Here is a 16,824-nt window from a genome sequence, read left to right on the forward strand (position 1 = left end):
ACTAAATACATAAGAGAAAATAGGGTAAAGTACAATTCTTCATGAAAATTTCATGATTATTCACAAACTAAATATGTATTAGCAAATTAGTTTCAAAGACCACAGAAGACTTATAAAGCAACACTTGTTTGTTTCCCCACAGTAGGTATCTGGGAATGACTTACAGTCCTCACAAATCTTTGCAACAGTCCAAGAAATAATCTTATTACTTTAGAAATCTTAAATGAACCTCCATGATACAGTACTATACCAAAAATAAGTAGAAACAAACAGAGTGCGCCTGCTGCCCAAGGTCACACAAGTGAGTCAGTATGTACAAGTGGGAACAGACTTCTCGAGTATTGCCACTTAGTCCTCATCTCTAAGTGCTAACCCTCCCTTTCCACGAACATACAAGCTTAAGTATACACCCACCTCCTTCACATGTGCCAATCCTGGAAAATGGCATAGTGGGGGCAGTTCACAAAATAAAGATATTTCAGGAAAGCATCACATAATTGCCTGGCATTTGAAGGCACTAAGCCTTTAGTATTCTCTTCCTATTCCTCCCACCCCCTGCATCGTTTTTCTAGAACTCTTTAAAACACCTTCTCTACCTCAAATTCCCTACCTGACATTTACATTTACTAATGAACATGATTTTCCTCCAAGGAAATAAATTTGGTAATTTTATGCCTTTTCTTCAAATCTTTAAAAAATACAATGATTTATCTCATGCCGAGTATGCAATTTTAACTTTCAGAACACTCTGAAGATTTGGCTGCCAAGCTTATCTATGACAAATATAAATCAACTGAATATGAATTAATAATTTGTAGACTTTAAATGTTATGATATTATGAGAGCATAACATAGGAAAATGCACAAAAACTTCTCTCTTTAACTTCACGGTAAAACATGAGCACTTGGATAACAGAAACAACTACAAAACATTTCCTAGCAATCATGCTAAGGAGCTCAAGGGAAGAAAGAAGAGCCCAGAACGGCAAAACTATTACATGCCAAACACTTCTGTAGCTACTTTAAGAACTGAAAACAGAACGGTTTCTAAATATGCATACTAAATAAGTGGAACATATTTCACAAAGTGTTGTCAATTTCATTTTATTTTAGTGTACTGTAAATGACCAATTAGATTACAAAGCCAACTTATTTCTGAATCATCTATATAACAATATGTACATATACTATGTAACATATCCTCTCATTTCAAGAATTCTTGCTTTTAAGCTAAATGAAATCTTACCCACTACTTTTTCTTTTTAAGATATAGTACAGAAATGTGAAAGCAAAAATTATAATTTCATCAAAACACAAGAACAAAAATGCTAAACTAGCCCAAGCAGACATATCCTGCGCTCCCTCAGCACACAATCCTGCCAGCATTATTCAGCACCAGTGAGCAAATGAAATTTGTGGAGAACACGAAGGAGTATCATCATAGCAATTTATGAACTTGTCACCTAAGGAATGTACTGAAAATATTTCAAGAGTGAGATTTGGCAGCAGAAACAATTTTCTCCCAATCTCAGCTAAGTTACTTGCTACATAAAGCTTCAGCTTAGTACAAAACAAGCAGTAGATAGAAGTAAAGACACAGCCTTGCTAGGAATTACAGAATAGAATAAAACAGCTAATTAGCTCACCAAATAGCCTTTTGCTAAAAACCTGCATTCTTCTCTTTGTCTCAGGCTTCTGGTTTCCAAAGACAAATTACGTGCCCTCTGACAGAATGATGACAAAAGGGCACTCGGTGAGCTCTTTTCTTCTCTTCCCACTGGAAGAAAACTGAACCACACTGCAGTCTCCAAGAGTAAGTACTTCATATGAGCATGCTCGGTATCTAATTTAAATGACTTGGTATTTCATCTCAGCATGTGATGGCCTATTTCCAAACAAACCCAGAGAGCTGCAAATTCAATCGAAGATCATTAACTGCAATAAACTAAACGGAACTGCCAAATGATAATTGATTTGTTTTTGACTTCATGATTTTTGTGGTTCATTTAACTTGATGTGACTGGAAGTAATTATCTCTATACTTTTTTTTTTTAAACAAGTCCTTAGGCTTCAGTATTTCATTAACTATATCAACATAGGTATCTCCCAAAATACTGAAATGAACTGAAAATATCAAGACATGCAGGATGTGATTCCAAAAAATAAATCTGACCACTGAGTAGGCAAACGATAAACCATTCCCATTTCACTTTTTAACCCCTTATTCTGTACTCTTGGCTATACATCAAATAAAACAATCTGCAAACTATCCAGTAGTATTTTAATTTTGCCTTTGGAAATATTAATACACATCAATAAACTGAAATGTTCATTATCTTTATTAAACATGTCTGCTATCTTCAAAAATATAGCAGTAAAGATTTTCCCATCTATAGAGTATATATTATATAATGAATTATAAGCTTATGTAACAACAGACGTCACCCAAATATTGATAAAGTTATACAGGATTAATAAATTTTTTTTGCATTCTTAAAAATAATTTTTACAAAAATTCCCCCCGCCCCCACACACAAATCAACCACATAGTTTGCATATGTATGCTTATGTAATCAAATAACTAATTTGCCTGGTTTGCCGAGTAAGTTGCTACAAAGGCCATACACTTTTGCAAGATGGAAATATGGTCAAGATGCTCACTATGACCATTTAAATCTTTCAGGAAAAAAAAAAACTAGCACAGCAGATATAGCCCCACCAAAAACAAACAGAAAATTCTTATGAATCCACTTCCCATTTTCACCTTGAAAATCGGAAGTGTTCATACACTCGATACACGCCAAGCTTAAGGATAGCAAACCACAGGCAGAGTGGGGCTAACCCATCTAACTGTGTCCATATACTAATTTACGATTTTCCTTTCTACACTTCCCCATCATTAAATACCTAACTACCCCAATACAAATGTCTCATTTTTTAAAAAAATTTTCTTTAATGTTTTTTTTTGAAAGAGAGACAGTGTGAGCAGGAGAGGGGTAGAGAGAGAGAGGGAGACACACAGAATCTGAAGCAGGCTCCAGGCTCCAAGCTGTCAGCACAGAGCCCAACGTAGGGCTTGAACTCATGGACCGTGAGATCATGACCTGAGCCGAAGCTGGATGTTACACCGACTGAGCCACTCAGGCACCCCACAAGATGAGACCATTTTGTAAATAGTAGCCTTGCTTCCCCTTCCCTCCTGACTCCAAATTAATCTGGAAGACCTGGGGAAGTAAGAAGGCACAGGAAACAAATTCCATGGGAGCAATGAAGATAAGGCCCTTCTTTCATAGATGGTGAGGCAAGATCATTAAAAGGCTCAGAGAAGTTATTAAAAAAATGTTAAAAAAAGAACATGGACAACTATTTACGGAACCACACCTGACTCCAATACCTTTCCCAAAAAAAAAAAAAAAAAAAAAAAAGTGTTAAGTTCAAAGAAAGCTACTAACATATCATTTTCTTTAGCATTCTATCAAAGCAGCTCATTCTTATTGCCAAGGAGTGTTAGGTAGGTTTAATTGCAAGGTCTATGGGCAATGTATGCTACATAAGCATCCTCTCTCTAAAGAAAAAGCCCAGGAAAAGAAGGAGCACAGAATAAAAGCAAATACCAAGAGTCATACAAGGTATCAAAAAGTGTCAACATGCATATGTTTTATGTATTGTTAAGTCTAATAAGTTTTGTGCACAGTATGTGTCAGGGTGATGATTCTGTTTTAAAAAAGAACTTTTAGAAAACTATGATTTCTGAAGGAGAAAGGAAAAGTTCTTCACTAAAACAAACAAATCTACTTTTTTTTGGTGCCATAAATAAATATTTATTTTATTAGAAGAAAAAACTGCTTTATTATTATTTTTTTATTTTTATTTTTTATATATTATTTATTGTCAAGTTAGCTAACACACAGTGTATATGGTGTGCTCTTGGCTTTGGGAGTAGATTCCTGCGATACGTCACTTACATAAAATACCCAGTATTCATCCCACCAAGTGCCCTCCTCAATGCCCATCACCCATTTTCCCTGTCCCCTGCTCCCCCCCCACCAACTCCCTTCCAACCTCAGTTTGTTCTCTGTATTTAAAAGTCTCTTATGGCTTGCCTCCCTCTCTGTAACAAATCTACTTCTGATCTATAAATATTTATTAAAAACATGTTACATATGAGGCATGGTGCAAGGCAATGTACAGTAGAAACAAACAAAAGGACGATTATCTCTGTCTTCAAACGAGCTTGTAGAAGATGAGGCAAGAATACATGACACTATTACAAGGTGATCACAGCAAAAGAGAGAGGTGCCTTGCTGCACTGGGGAGTTTAGAGGGAAGAGAGACAGCATTCTGATGAGGGAAATTTAGAGAAGGCTTTGGGAGGGGGTGACCTTTTTGAAATGCCCTGGATAAACACGAGGATCTGGACCAGAAAGAAGATGCAGGGAAGAGGAAACGGCCAGACTGGAGGCAGAGCAGCAGAGGACTGGGAACTGGCCGCACTGGTGTGAGTGCTGGGAAATGTAGGCTGTCAAAACTGGGAAGAGAGAAAAGAGAGGAAGGGAAGCTAATATTCAGGGGTGGAATTTGGAAGCAGACAGCAAGAAGTGCTTTATATCCTGCATAATGGAGGAGCTAGGCTGGTCATGTGCTCAACAGCTAAATGAAGGATATAACTTTGGAAAGATCGGCAGACACAAAAGTAGGTAAAAAGGCATTAATTCCAGCCCACTGGCATAGCACAGCCATTTTTTAATTTACGTTTTGGATTCTTCCATGTTACTTAATAATAGCTCTTTAACCTGAATTTTCTCTCTCCTATACATTCAACTTTAGCATTGTGATTTAATATTGAGGTAATCTTATAATTACATTTACCTTTGATCTTAATTAGAGATCCTACCTTTTTTAAACATCTTTATCTCTTATCGTTCTTTTTTTTAAATGTTTATTTATTTATCTATCTTGAGAGACAGCACGTGTGCACACACACAAGCGGGGGAGGGGCAGAGAGAGAGAGAGAGAGAGAGAGAGAGAGAAGCGCACGAGAGCCACTCCTAAGCAGGCTCCCTGCTGTCAGCACAGAGCCAGATGCAGGGCTCGATCCCACTGATCTGAGCTGAAACCACGAGTCGGATGCTTAACTGACTGAGCCACTCAGGGACCCCTCACCATTGATTTGCTTACCCTTTCTCTACCTACAAAACTTGATAAAATGTTTCCTAAATATTACTCTGCTAAGAATGAATGAATCTGTAAAAATTCAACAAAAGATATAATCTATTTCTATGACAAGTGAGTAACCTCTAAAGACTTTGCACAGTTCTGGTGCAGTGCAGGAGGATGGACGGATATCTCTATGACTAAACATACTTGCCATTCATTGGACAGTGAACTACAGGGAGGGAACCGGAGACAAGAGGAGGGAGAATGGAAGGGAGCACGAGAACCTTCTACTGCAACTTGTCACCATTTTGGTTTTCACCATAGTTCACATTAGGATCATTTGTGTAGCTGAAAAACTCAGGCACACGTAGTCAGGGTCCAGAAATCTTTCAATCTGACCAGTTGGTGTGGGGCCAGACATTATGAAGAAGCTCTCTCCATGATTTTGAGGTTCCTCTGGTTACAAGCCACTGTTCTAGGCACTCGCTAGTGTGCAGGGAGACATGGATACATAAATAATCATGAAGTACTGACACTACACAACTTGTCGGTAGAAGATTCCTTTTTATTTTTTACTGCTTTCTCACTCAGAAATCTTCAGATGGCATTTAAAAATGTGGAAGCACTTTGCTTTTTAAAAGTCTTCAGTCTTAATGCAATGAAATTAGGAATTTTTTTCAAATACATACAGCAAAAAAGTGAGCCCCAGAAGTGTCCAATAACAAGTAGTAACAGGAAGAATCCCTACAAAATCTGGGGCATGTATTTGCAAGAATCGTGGGCAAAGGAATACATTTTGCATGATAATTTGTTGTCTGAAAAAGCTAAATTTTAAAACATATTTCATAAAATAAACTTAAATATCCTAGTGACTTTTACTGCAGTGATAAGCCCTTAGCATCTACTTAGCATGCGGCAAGATAATGAATAGACTTAATTATACATTATTTTGGCATTCAAACAGTCTCTTGCTTGAGACAACGCTTAGAGTATAAAGAAAACCTCTCATGCTTTCCTAGAAAAACAAAAGCAAACACAAAACAATTTTGCTTCTGAATAAAGACATAAGAGAAGAATATTTTGAAAATACTGTATTGTGCACATGAAAAGAGAAAATGAGGATGGGGTGGGACTATTTTCTGCTTTCTACTAAGACACAGAGCACTAATGCCTCTTTCCCCAAATCAGAACAATCATATTTTTCTCCCATTATTCTTAAGGATATTCTTAATCAGTTAGTTAAAATATTAAGTATTACAGAAATTTGGAACTCTTAAAAAACAAGTTGTTCTCTGTTGTTCATTTATTCATTCAGTATACAAATACTTATCAAGCATCAACTCTATCAGACACTGTTGTATGTATTAGGGAAATGTTTTCAGTGATACAAAAGTTACAAAGACCTCTCACAGAGCTTATATTCTTATTAGGGAAAAAACTCAATGAACAATATATAAGATAGTGGGAAAGGGTTATTATGCAAACAACTAAGACAGGCTGAGTAACCGAGTGAATGGATGGTCAAGACAAATCCTGAACAGGCAACATGTAAGCAACATCTTACACAGTAGCAGAAAGAGGGAAAAGGAGTCCAGATAGAGTGGACAGTTAGTCTAAAGGCTTTAAGGTTAGCATATCTAGGGAGAAGAAGGAAGGCCTCAGTGTCCACAGTCTGGTAGGGATGAGGGGAAAACAGTTAAGAGATGAGAGACAGCAGGTCAACCAGCGCTGGATTTATAAGCCAAAGAAGGGACTCTGGATTTTACTGTAAGTGGTATGGAAAGCCACTGGAAGGCTGTGGGATGATCTGCTTACCTTTTTACATTTTACAGAAGATGCTTCTGGCTACAGTGTGGAGAATGGACTGCAATGGGTCAAAAATAGAAGCAGGGGAAAAGCTGAGAGGCTGCTGCTGTTGTTTGGGTGAGAGATGATAGTGGCACACTTTCTGAAAAGAAGGGTCAACAGGGCCTACTGATAGACTGAAGGGGAAGGAAGGGTCAATGAAGGAAAGAGAGAAATTAAGGATGCCTGTAAAATCTTTTTGTTTTCTGATTACATCCACTAGACACTACGTGGACAGGTCAGTGAGTAGAGACATGCAAGAGCCTAGACATCTAGGCAGGCGATGTAGATTTATGGATGATTGGCATACGGTGTGCAAAGAGCCTTGGAAGTGAATGAGATGACTTAAAAGAGAACACAGGATAGATGCTGTGTTTTCATCAATCAACGATGCCTACTACGTGCCAGGCCCTATGCTAGGTGTTTGGTGCAATCTATGGAAACAAAATCTAAATCCTTGCCCTCATGGAGCTTATACTCTATCAGAGAAGATAGACAAACATAATAAATAAGTAAACTATGTAGTATGATAGAAGGGGTAAATGCTATGGAAAAAGGAAAAAGTTAGGAGTGTTGCAAGGATAACAGGGGTCAGGGTCTCACTCAAAAGATGGGAAGTGAGCAAAAAGCCAAGCAGAGAGGGAGAGGTCAGTGCTAAGGCCCCGAGGCAGGAATAAGTAAGATTTTCCAAAATAATTTCACTAGCATATTTGAAGAATGGCAGAGAGACCAAAATGGCTGTGGCAAAAGAAAAAGAGCCAGTAAAAGAGTAGCCAGAAAAGCAGCAAAAAACCCAGAAGTGCATGATGTCATAGAAGCCAAGGGGAAAAAGGTGTCAAAGGACTCACTATGCTGAATGTTGCCAAGAAACTGAGTAAGATGAAAACAAAGAGGTTCTTAATGTTGGAAGAGCAATGTGGTCAGTAGAGAAGAGAGCCATCTCTGCAGAAAGGCAGGGAAGGAGATACATTTGGCAAGAGATACGTTCATTTCTAAAGGTAGTAAGACAAGTTGGCTCTCAGGACTTGACTAAATTGTTGATTTACTGCAGCCAACAAACAAGGATTTAAAAATATTTTTTTTCAATATTTAAGGTTTATTTATTATTATTGAGAGACAGAGCATGAGCATGGGAGGGGCAGAGACAGAGCATGAACATGGGAGGGGCAGAGAGAGGAGGAGACACAGAATCCGAAGCAGGCTCCAGGCTCTGAGCTGTCAGTACAGAGCCCAATGCAGGGCTCGAACTCACAAACTGCAAGATCATGACCTGAGCCGAAGTCGGATGCTTAACCAACTGAGCCACATAGGTGCCCCAAGGATTTAAAAATTTTAATAGTCAATATCATCAATCAATTTTGGCATCCAGAAAGCCCATCCTGCTTATTTTCTCACTCCATTAATTATAAACCACCCAAAAATTAGTACTCTAAGTGATTTTCTAAAAATAAAGAAAAAAGAAAGAAAATCACAGACAGAAGAAAAGCTAAAAATTCATAAGCCAGACCAGCAACTTCAGCAACACCATGATACCAAGTATCATTTATTGAGAATCACTTCAGGTATTGTGGGTATGTGACTGATCTTTCTTTTGCACAAGAACACCATCAGATGGGTTTTACTATTCGCACTATATATGTGAAAAGGTGAAAACAGACAGAAGCTATCTAGGGTTGCATGGCTATGAAACTGAAGAAAGGGGTAAGAAAGAGTGCATGTTTTTCCTGCTCTGCCACATGGTGTCTCCCTTCTATTCATACTCTTCCAAAACAAGAGGGCAAACGGGTAGGTTTTCTTCTTTGCTTTGCTGGACACTCCCTGCTAGCCAGATAAGGTGATTTTTATTCTTTCCAGTCCTACTACAACCATTAACATTGTTGTACTAACAAACAGATAACTTCCTCAATTTTTTGTCTCCTTCCTCTCTCCTATCCATCCATCCATCCATCCCTTCATTCATGTAATAAATACTACTACATACAAGTAGATACTTTGTACTAATGCAGAAAAGTTAGTTTTCTAAAATACCAATAGTACTTTCCAAAATAAGCATCACTGGTGTATAAAAAGAATACTTTACCAGTATGTCAACAATGGTGTTGTACTTTTTTAAATAAGTTACTAAATTGATACCAGGAATTAGGTTAGATATCTTAATGCTCTTTTAGAAAAACTACTTTCTGACAATTCATGGCCAAATTTTTTTTACTATATATATACAATCATGTATAAGGTTTACAGTCTAATGACCTATGAAGAATCAACTTAAATCATTTAAAAAAAGTTTTAATGTTTATTTAATTTTGAGACAGACAGAGCAGGAGTGGGGGAGGGGCAGAGAGAGAGGGAGATACAGCATCTGAAGCAGGCTCCTGGCTCTGAGCTGTCAGCACAAAGCCTGATGTGGGGCTTGAACCCATGAACTACGAGACTATTACCTGAGTTGAAGTCAGCTGCTTAACCGACTGAGCCACCCAGGTGCCCCATCAACTTGTCATTTTTATGTGATAATTTAAAACTTCTGATGGAGATAGCTCATCCTTAAATTTTCTTGTTATAATTGACATATAAATTATAATCTGCTGACAACTGAGAAAAGAATAAAGATTTTCAATGAGTTTAAGAAAGGGTCACAACACCTCATGATACAGAGACAAAATCCTATTCAAGAAATCAGACTCAAAATATCACTAAGGTCACCATTGCTTTTTAAAAATTATTTAGAGTGATGATAGATAAACTTCAGTCATTTCAATTAGTGTGTGCAAGGCAAGCACCAGATGCTCATTAGGCCAAGTTATATAAACAGCAACAAAGACAGAAAACAAGATGCCATAAGTCAAGAGAATAATCAACAGGAATCGCTGCATAAATTAAAGTTTCTGTACTGTGGAACATGTCACACAGCTGTTAAAAACAGGAAGGGAGAAAGAACTGTATGTCCTGTCATGGGAGATATCTATGATATCTATGTATATTATCTTGGGTAAAAGAAGCAAGAAGCAAGAGAACAGTATGGATAAAGGCTACTTTCTTTTTTTATTTTATACTCTTGTGCTAAATTGTTTTTGATAGCACATACTAGTTATGTAATTAACAATAAAAAAAAAAGAAAGGAAATGGGAAAGGTAAGAAGAGGTGGGAGGAAGGGAAAAGAAAAGGGAAAAAAAAATAATAGGAGCTAGGAACAAGATGACAGATTTAGAGGCTGGCGGTGTGATGTGGAGACATCTGGAATGAGATGTCCTCAGACCGTAAGTCCTAGTCCTACTACTGGATTTGGGCAAGTTAAACTCTCTAAGGTTCAGTTTACTCATACGTTGAGTGACGATAACACCATTTCTTATCCTATGGAGTTACTGAGAGCAGTAAATGAGCCACTTTTTGAAATGTGCCTAGTACAGAGCCTGATTAAAATGCTAAAACAACTTCACATCTTTTCTTCTTTATATCACAATCTTAACGTATATTCTATTTGGTACAAATTTTTCCCATTAATTTAGAAAAACAGGTTTTAACAATGACCACAAAGCCAATCCGGTAGGATAACTTATGCTGGTGGTACTATTAGAACTATATTTCACCTGGGATTTTCTAGTCCACCTGCACATGAGTGCCTAGGTCCTTGTCCTTGCTCATACAGCCCAGAGCCCTAAATTTTGGGCTTCTTATTTGGAAATTTCATTCTTCAATTTGTCTGCAGCACACCATTAAGCATATCTCTTTAAGTCATTCTGCAGAAGGGTAGAAAATAGATATTAGTCAGGGGACATATTCTGAAGACTATACTTACATGTTTAAAAAAAAAAAAGGCAAAAAAGCAAAACTCTCACCATAAACCAGAAAAGATTTCAAAGTAAATAATAAAATTCTTAACTTCTAATTCAGATTAAGAATAGATTAAAATTTTTAGATTGGTTTTTCACACTAACCTAATTCAGTCAACATAATGTTCACATTTGCTTTTCAAATGCTGGCTTCATATGTTCCCACATGGGCCCTATTCAAAGCTCATGAATTTTCTTAATAAGCAAAGTCTTGCCTAATGAAGCATTATTCTTGTGAATCTTACAATATTCTGTCCCTCCCTCTTCTAATTAATAAGACTTTTCTTCTAAAAAAAATTACAATGCTGTTCACAATGCATTTTTTTTTTTTATGTTTACATGCTACTGTCTGTAGATTTATGCATCCATCGGCACTCCAAAACCTAATCTCGTATTTTAAAAGTCTAAAATCTAGAGCAGGGGTCAATAAACTTATTCTTCAAAGGGCAGTAAATATTTTAGGCTTTGTGCACAGTCTTTGTCACACAACTATTGCCTCTGATATTGCAGTGAGAAAGCAGTCACAGACAATATGGAAACAGATGAATGTGGCTGTGTTCCAATAAAACTTTATTTACAAAAACAGGCAGCATGCTGGATTTGGTCCACAGGCCCCTACTGCCAAATCCTAATCTAGAATATCAATTAACTGGAATGTTATGACAATCTTCTAAAAGTTTAGTTAACACATGCCTCCGTCCAATTGGTTTAATAGATTATTTTACTTGTTAATGATTAGTATTTACCACTTTTACAGAGAGTAAATTATTTTCTATTCATACTCATTTCCTTTAGGGTCTTCCTAGTATTTAACCAATTTTTCATAGTTCTGTACTTAGCTAACTAAATGTCAGTATGTCTCTGAAAATGCTTTACAAAATTCACAAATAAAACAAGCATTTATGTGTTTACTTTTTCCTTCATTAAAAATTCCCACTAGTTTAGAAAAGTAGGTCTTAACAATGACCACAAAGCCAATCCTTCAGGATAATACATGCTGGCAGTACTATTAAATATATATAGTTCACCTGGAATTTCCTAGTCTACCTATACATGAGTGTCTAGATCCTTGTCCTTGTTCTTACAGCCCTGAGCCCTAAACTTTGTTATTAACAGAGATATTCATTTAAGGTATGGCAGCTAGTCTCTAAGATACCCTTCAAGGATCCTCACCTCCTGGTATTCACTCCACTGTAGTCCCCTTCACTGCAGCTTCTGTCTTGGTTTCTTAGATAGCTCACTCTGGACAAAGCCAGATCTTGAGGGCCACATAACCCTGTGGAGGGGCCCACATGGAGAGAAACCAGCTAGCCAGACCCAACTTGCCAGCCATGTGATCCTCCAGCCAAACCTTTCAAACTTTTAGAGACTAAAGCCCCATGGAACTAAAGCTTCATAAGACACCCTGAGACAGAACTGCCCGACCAAGCAGCTCCAGAATTCCCGCACCACAGGAACTGTGATAATAAATGATTATTGTACTAAGTCTAGGGGTGATCTGAGGACACAGCGGATCCTCCTTATCTGATTAGATTATAATTTAGCCTATTTTGTAGACTTTAATGAATATTTTGGTTCATGGCAGCTACAGTTGATAAACAAGCATCTCCTGTCTTGCAATAAGATGAGTTCAGAGGACAAGACTGATATTAGCAACAATCAATTAGGCTGCACAGTAGTGATGACTACGAAGCTGTTTGTTCAACAGCATTCAATGTTAACTTGATGCTTCCTGTGTGGAAGGCAGTGTGTCAGGATGTAAAGGTTGTTTGATTTCTCCATACTGGCACATGACCCACAGTAACAGTTACATGCAAAAACAATCCTTACTTTGCCTCCATCGGTGCCCATGTAAATCTCACTGTTGCACAGAGCAGTATTTTTAAATCGTGGTCTAACCCATTAGAAGATAATGAAATGTAGTTAATGAGATGCTTTCTACCACCTCTTTTAAATAATTAAACAGAAGAAACGATACAGGTAATAAAGGGAAAGCATTTTTTTAAATTTCAGTTTTATAGGAAAAAAAATGTTATGTGGATAATACATTTCGTAATAATATATATTTCCTACTGTGGATCCTGGTCAAGGAAGTTTGAAATCAGTGACATGAAGTACCAAATGTTAACATTCCTAGGAACTAACAAGTCACCACGTTCCCAGTTCTCACCCATCACGTTCTTCTCTTCTGACTTCTCTTCTGCCTGCCTGTTAAACCTGGGTTTCAACCACTTACTTTATTTTCACGTTGAGATTTTATTAAATTTTTTTTAATTTTTTTAAACATTTATTCGTTTTTGAGAGACAGAGCATGAGCAGGGGAGGGGCAGAGAGAGAGAGGGAGACACAGAATCTGAGGCAGGCTTCAGGCTCTGAGCTGTCAGCACAGAGCCCGACGTGGGGCTCAAACCCACTAAGTGTGAGATCATGGACCTCAGCTGAAGTCGGATGCTCAACCGACTGAGCCACTCAGGCACCACATCACGTTGAGATTTTAAAATCTATGTGGAAATTGGCTCTGGCCCAGTTGTTTTCTTCCCCTATCCTCAGTCCTGCCCATTTTGAGAATAGGGAAGTGCCTTCTTCTTGAGAATACCCCTTTTAAAACACACTTAGTGGTTGTCTCAAAAGAGTGAGGCAAGTAATGAGAGGAAGATCATATAGGGAACTTGAAAGGACCCTGAGATCACTGAAATTTCTGACTAAATGAATCATATTCACTTCTCCAACATGGTAGAAATAATTACATATGCTGGACTTACAAGGTTGTTTTTTAGCTCTATAATGCCCCAGAAACAATGGTATTTTCCACTAGTGGACTTTCAGATTGTTATGACTTATATGCAGTATATAAAGTTGTATGCTTTTATAACAAACCTTACAAAGTATTTTGAGTCCAAGAATTATCCCCCAGCTCTCTCTTCTGTAGTGCCTGGCACAGATTTTACATTAAAATGATAAATGACAAAGCGGCACCTGGGTGGGCTCAGTCGGTTAAGGGTCTGACTTTGGCTCAGGTCATAATCTCACCGTTTGTGAGTTCAAGTCCTGCGTTGGGCTCTGTGCTGACAGCTCAGAGACTGGAGCCTGTTTCAGATTCTGTGTCTCCCTCTCTCTCTGCCCCTCTCCTGCTCAGATCCTGTCTTTCTCATTCTCAAAAAATAAATAAACATTAAAAAATAATAGAAATAAATGTTTAAAATGATAATGAATATTTTCAAAAAGACATTTTGGTAATCTAAAAAAAAAAAATCCAATCAAGTGATCGTTCATTTGCTTATTTATAATGCTTCAAGAGAAAGGCATTGTTATCAGTAAGGAAGTTTTTGTAGCTTTAAACCAATTATTTCTACCACTGAAAATATAAATACTAATAAACAGAGCTAAACATTTCTTTGAATAGGAGGATTTCAAGATTACTCCAAAATGAGTCCGAATAAGCAAAAGGTCAGGATGATGATACTACTGCACATAGATGGCTGTTTTTCTACCAAAAAGGCACAATGAAGCTTAAGAGAAACTATGGGAAAGATGATACTAAGATTCAGCTGATTAATAACTTCTAAAAAACAAGCCACAAGGAGGAAATGGGGAATCAACATGCTGTAGCCAGACCTCAACATTTAATAAGGAAATGGACTGATGTCTTTGGAAAAGCACAGAAAAGTAAGTAATCAAATTCCTCTAGAATGAGATCAAGAAATGAAAGGGCAGGGGGGGGGGGCATTAAATCACAAACAGTTCTAATAAAAAAAAAATTCTTTTCCAAAGTTCTTTTCCTAAGCCACATTCCGATTTTTATTAATTATTCAAAAAGCGGTTGTTTTTCATGCCAATAGAATTTTAGCACAGTTATGTCATCCTCATCCTATCCCCAGTCTAAACAAGACTTAAGAACATGTCTTACAGTCTGTCCTTTGGCCTAAATTGCAGAATGTGTTGGCATTTGCCAAATCTACTTTTCTAACCCAAATGCCTGCCTGGAATCTCTACTAGGTTTTCCCACAACCATTTCAAACTCACCCTACCAGGAAACAAATTTCTTCTGACCTCCATCCTTCAATCCACAACTCCTCCCTAACTTGCCACCTTGCCCTGCTCCCAAAAAGAATAAACCATTTCTCTCATTTCAAAACATGGAGTTTCCAAACCAGCTGCCTAAGTCACAAAGCTGGAAATTATTCTTCCCATGTAATCCACCAGATGCTGTGTGCTTGGCCTCCAAAATTTCTCCCCCAATTAATCTACTTTCCTGTAACTCTGCTGATGCTGCCCTTAATTCATGCAGCACCTTTTCCCATTGGGACAAATGCAGTAGCTTCTTCACTATTCTTTTTCTATTTAAGTTTGCATCATTTAATTCTCCACCAGGCAGCCAAAGTCATATACAAGACGGCACTCTCCTATATAAAACCGTCACAGTTTCCCACAGCATCTGAAATAAAGTGCTAAGACCATAACTGGGCTACAAGGCCCTGCACTGTGGCCGCTGGCCCTGTCTCCAGCTGCAGATGGGGAGGCTCCCCTCACTCCTGCAAGGAATCCAGATGCTTTCAGACTCTGTGGATTTTTACAGCCCACGAGGTTCTTTCCCAGCAAACTAACTCCCCATACTTATCTGTCAGGTCTCAGCTTAAGTACTTAAAAACACACGTATATATTGGGGTGCCTGGGTGGCTCAGTTGGTTGAGCATCTGACTTCGGTTCGGGTCATGATCTCACAGTTCGTGAGTTCAAGCCCTGTATCGGGCTCTGTGCTGACAGTTCAGAGCATGGAGCCTGTTTCTGGGTCTCCCTCTCTCTCTGCCCTTCCCCCACTCACTCTCTCTCTCTCTCTCTCTCTCTCTCTCAAAAATAAACATTAAAATATATATACACCTATATATTTACCTGTGTGGTTATTAGCCTAATGTCCATCCATCTCTCCTCTGTGCTGACAGCTGCTCAGCTGACAGTGACAGTGTCTATTTTGTTCTTCAACACTGACCCCAGAAACTACCATAGGCTTTGGTATATAATACAAGCCCAATAAATATTTGTTCAGTGAAGGGAGTTTCCTTTAAATTCATCTCACCACTAAGATTGCATAATACATAAAATTTTATATGTAAAATTTTATATAAAATTTTTATTCAATGTTCACAGGATAAGAAATGAATAAACTCCTAAGAATACTGTCAGTGAAAAATAATCTCAACATATAAAGTACTATAAATCTATCCATTTGCCTTTTGGGATTACATTAATTTAATGAGTCAAATCTGCAAAATAAGGCCTTAAAGATAAACAAGCATTACAGGCTATTATAGTTATGCCATGGAAATATTTACTCTAGGTTGGCTATTACCAGAAGCATTAATAAACTGCAGAGCCAGGAACATCATTTCTAATATGATTTGTTCCCTAAATGGTACTGAAATGATTAGATGAAAAACAGATCAATTTTAATATTTTAAATTGTTTATATCCTCCTAAGTTTTTCTTTCTTATACATTCACAGTGCTGGAAGTATCACTGTTATATTTCCAAAATGAACATACTAACCTGAAAACAGATATGATTTATGAAAAGGATGTATTAAGACAGAAAACAGAGAAGGAAAATAACTTGGGGGAAACGCAGCTGAGAGGAGTGACTTTAATTTTCCTTACTAATTTTATTTCACAGTCCTGATGTTCTTAATACTAAAGTAAAATTCTGGTTTAAACACTTTACTCTCAGTTCTGTTCATATCTGTTATTAACCTAGCAATGTTTAAACCTGCACATGCATGAAGTGGCCACATTCTCCTTACCCCTCAATCAACTCTATTATTCCCATTATTCATCATGACACTGATGAGAGTAACAGTGTCAGGTTGTAGACCCAAAACGGTGCTCTCTGCTCAAATTTAAAATATGTAAGTAATTTGACAAAGAAATCTTTGAAAAACAAGCAGTAATTTCTATGACGCTTGGTCAGCCATCACTAAGCACTCTCTCTGCAATAGTATTTC

At 37.6% G+C, this 16,824-nt stretch overlaps 1 protein-coding gene across 20 annotated transcripts in view; it reads right to left on the reverse strand.

The window, feature by feature from the left end:
- The window catches only part of PLEKHA5 (pleckstrin homology domain containing A5), a 240,420-nt gene that overhangs the window by 154,609 nt on the left and 68,987 nt on the right, over positions 1–16,824 (reverse strand). The window contains exon 1 of one of the 20 annotated variants that reach the window (XM_053895181.1): positions 1,647–1,919. The exons of the other annotated variants lie outside the window; for them this stretch is intronic. The gene's annotated coding sequence lies outside the window, so the exon portion shown is untranslated. Of the gene's footprint in view, positions 1–1,646; positions 1,920–16,824 lie in introns of those variants that run through there. 20 annotated transcript variants of the gene reach the window in all.

The sequence above is a fragment of the Panthera pardus genome, unplaced genomic scaffold (assembly GCF_024362965.1).
Source record: "Panthera pardus isolate Hobbes unplaced genomic scaffold, ASM2436296v1 HiC_scaffold_6, whole genome shotgun sequence".
NCBI lineage: Eukaryota > Metazoa > Chordata > Mammalia > Carnivora > Felidae > Panthera > Panthera pardus.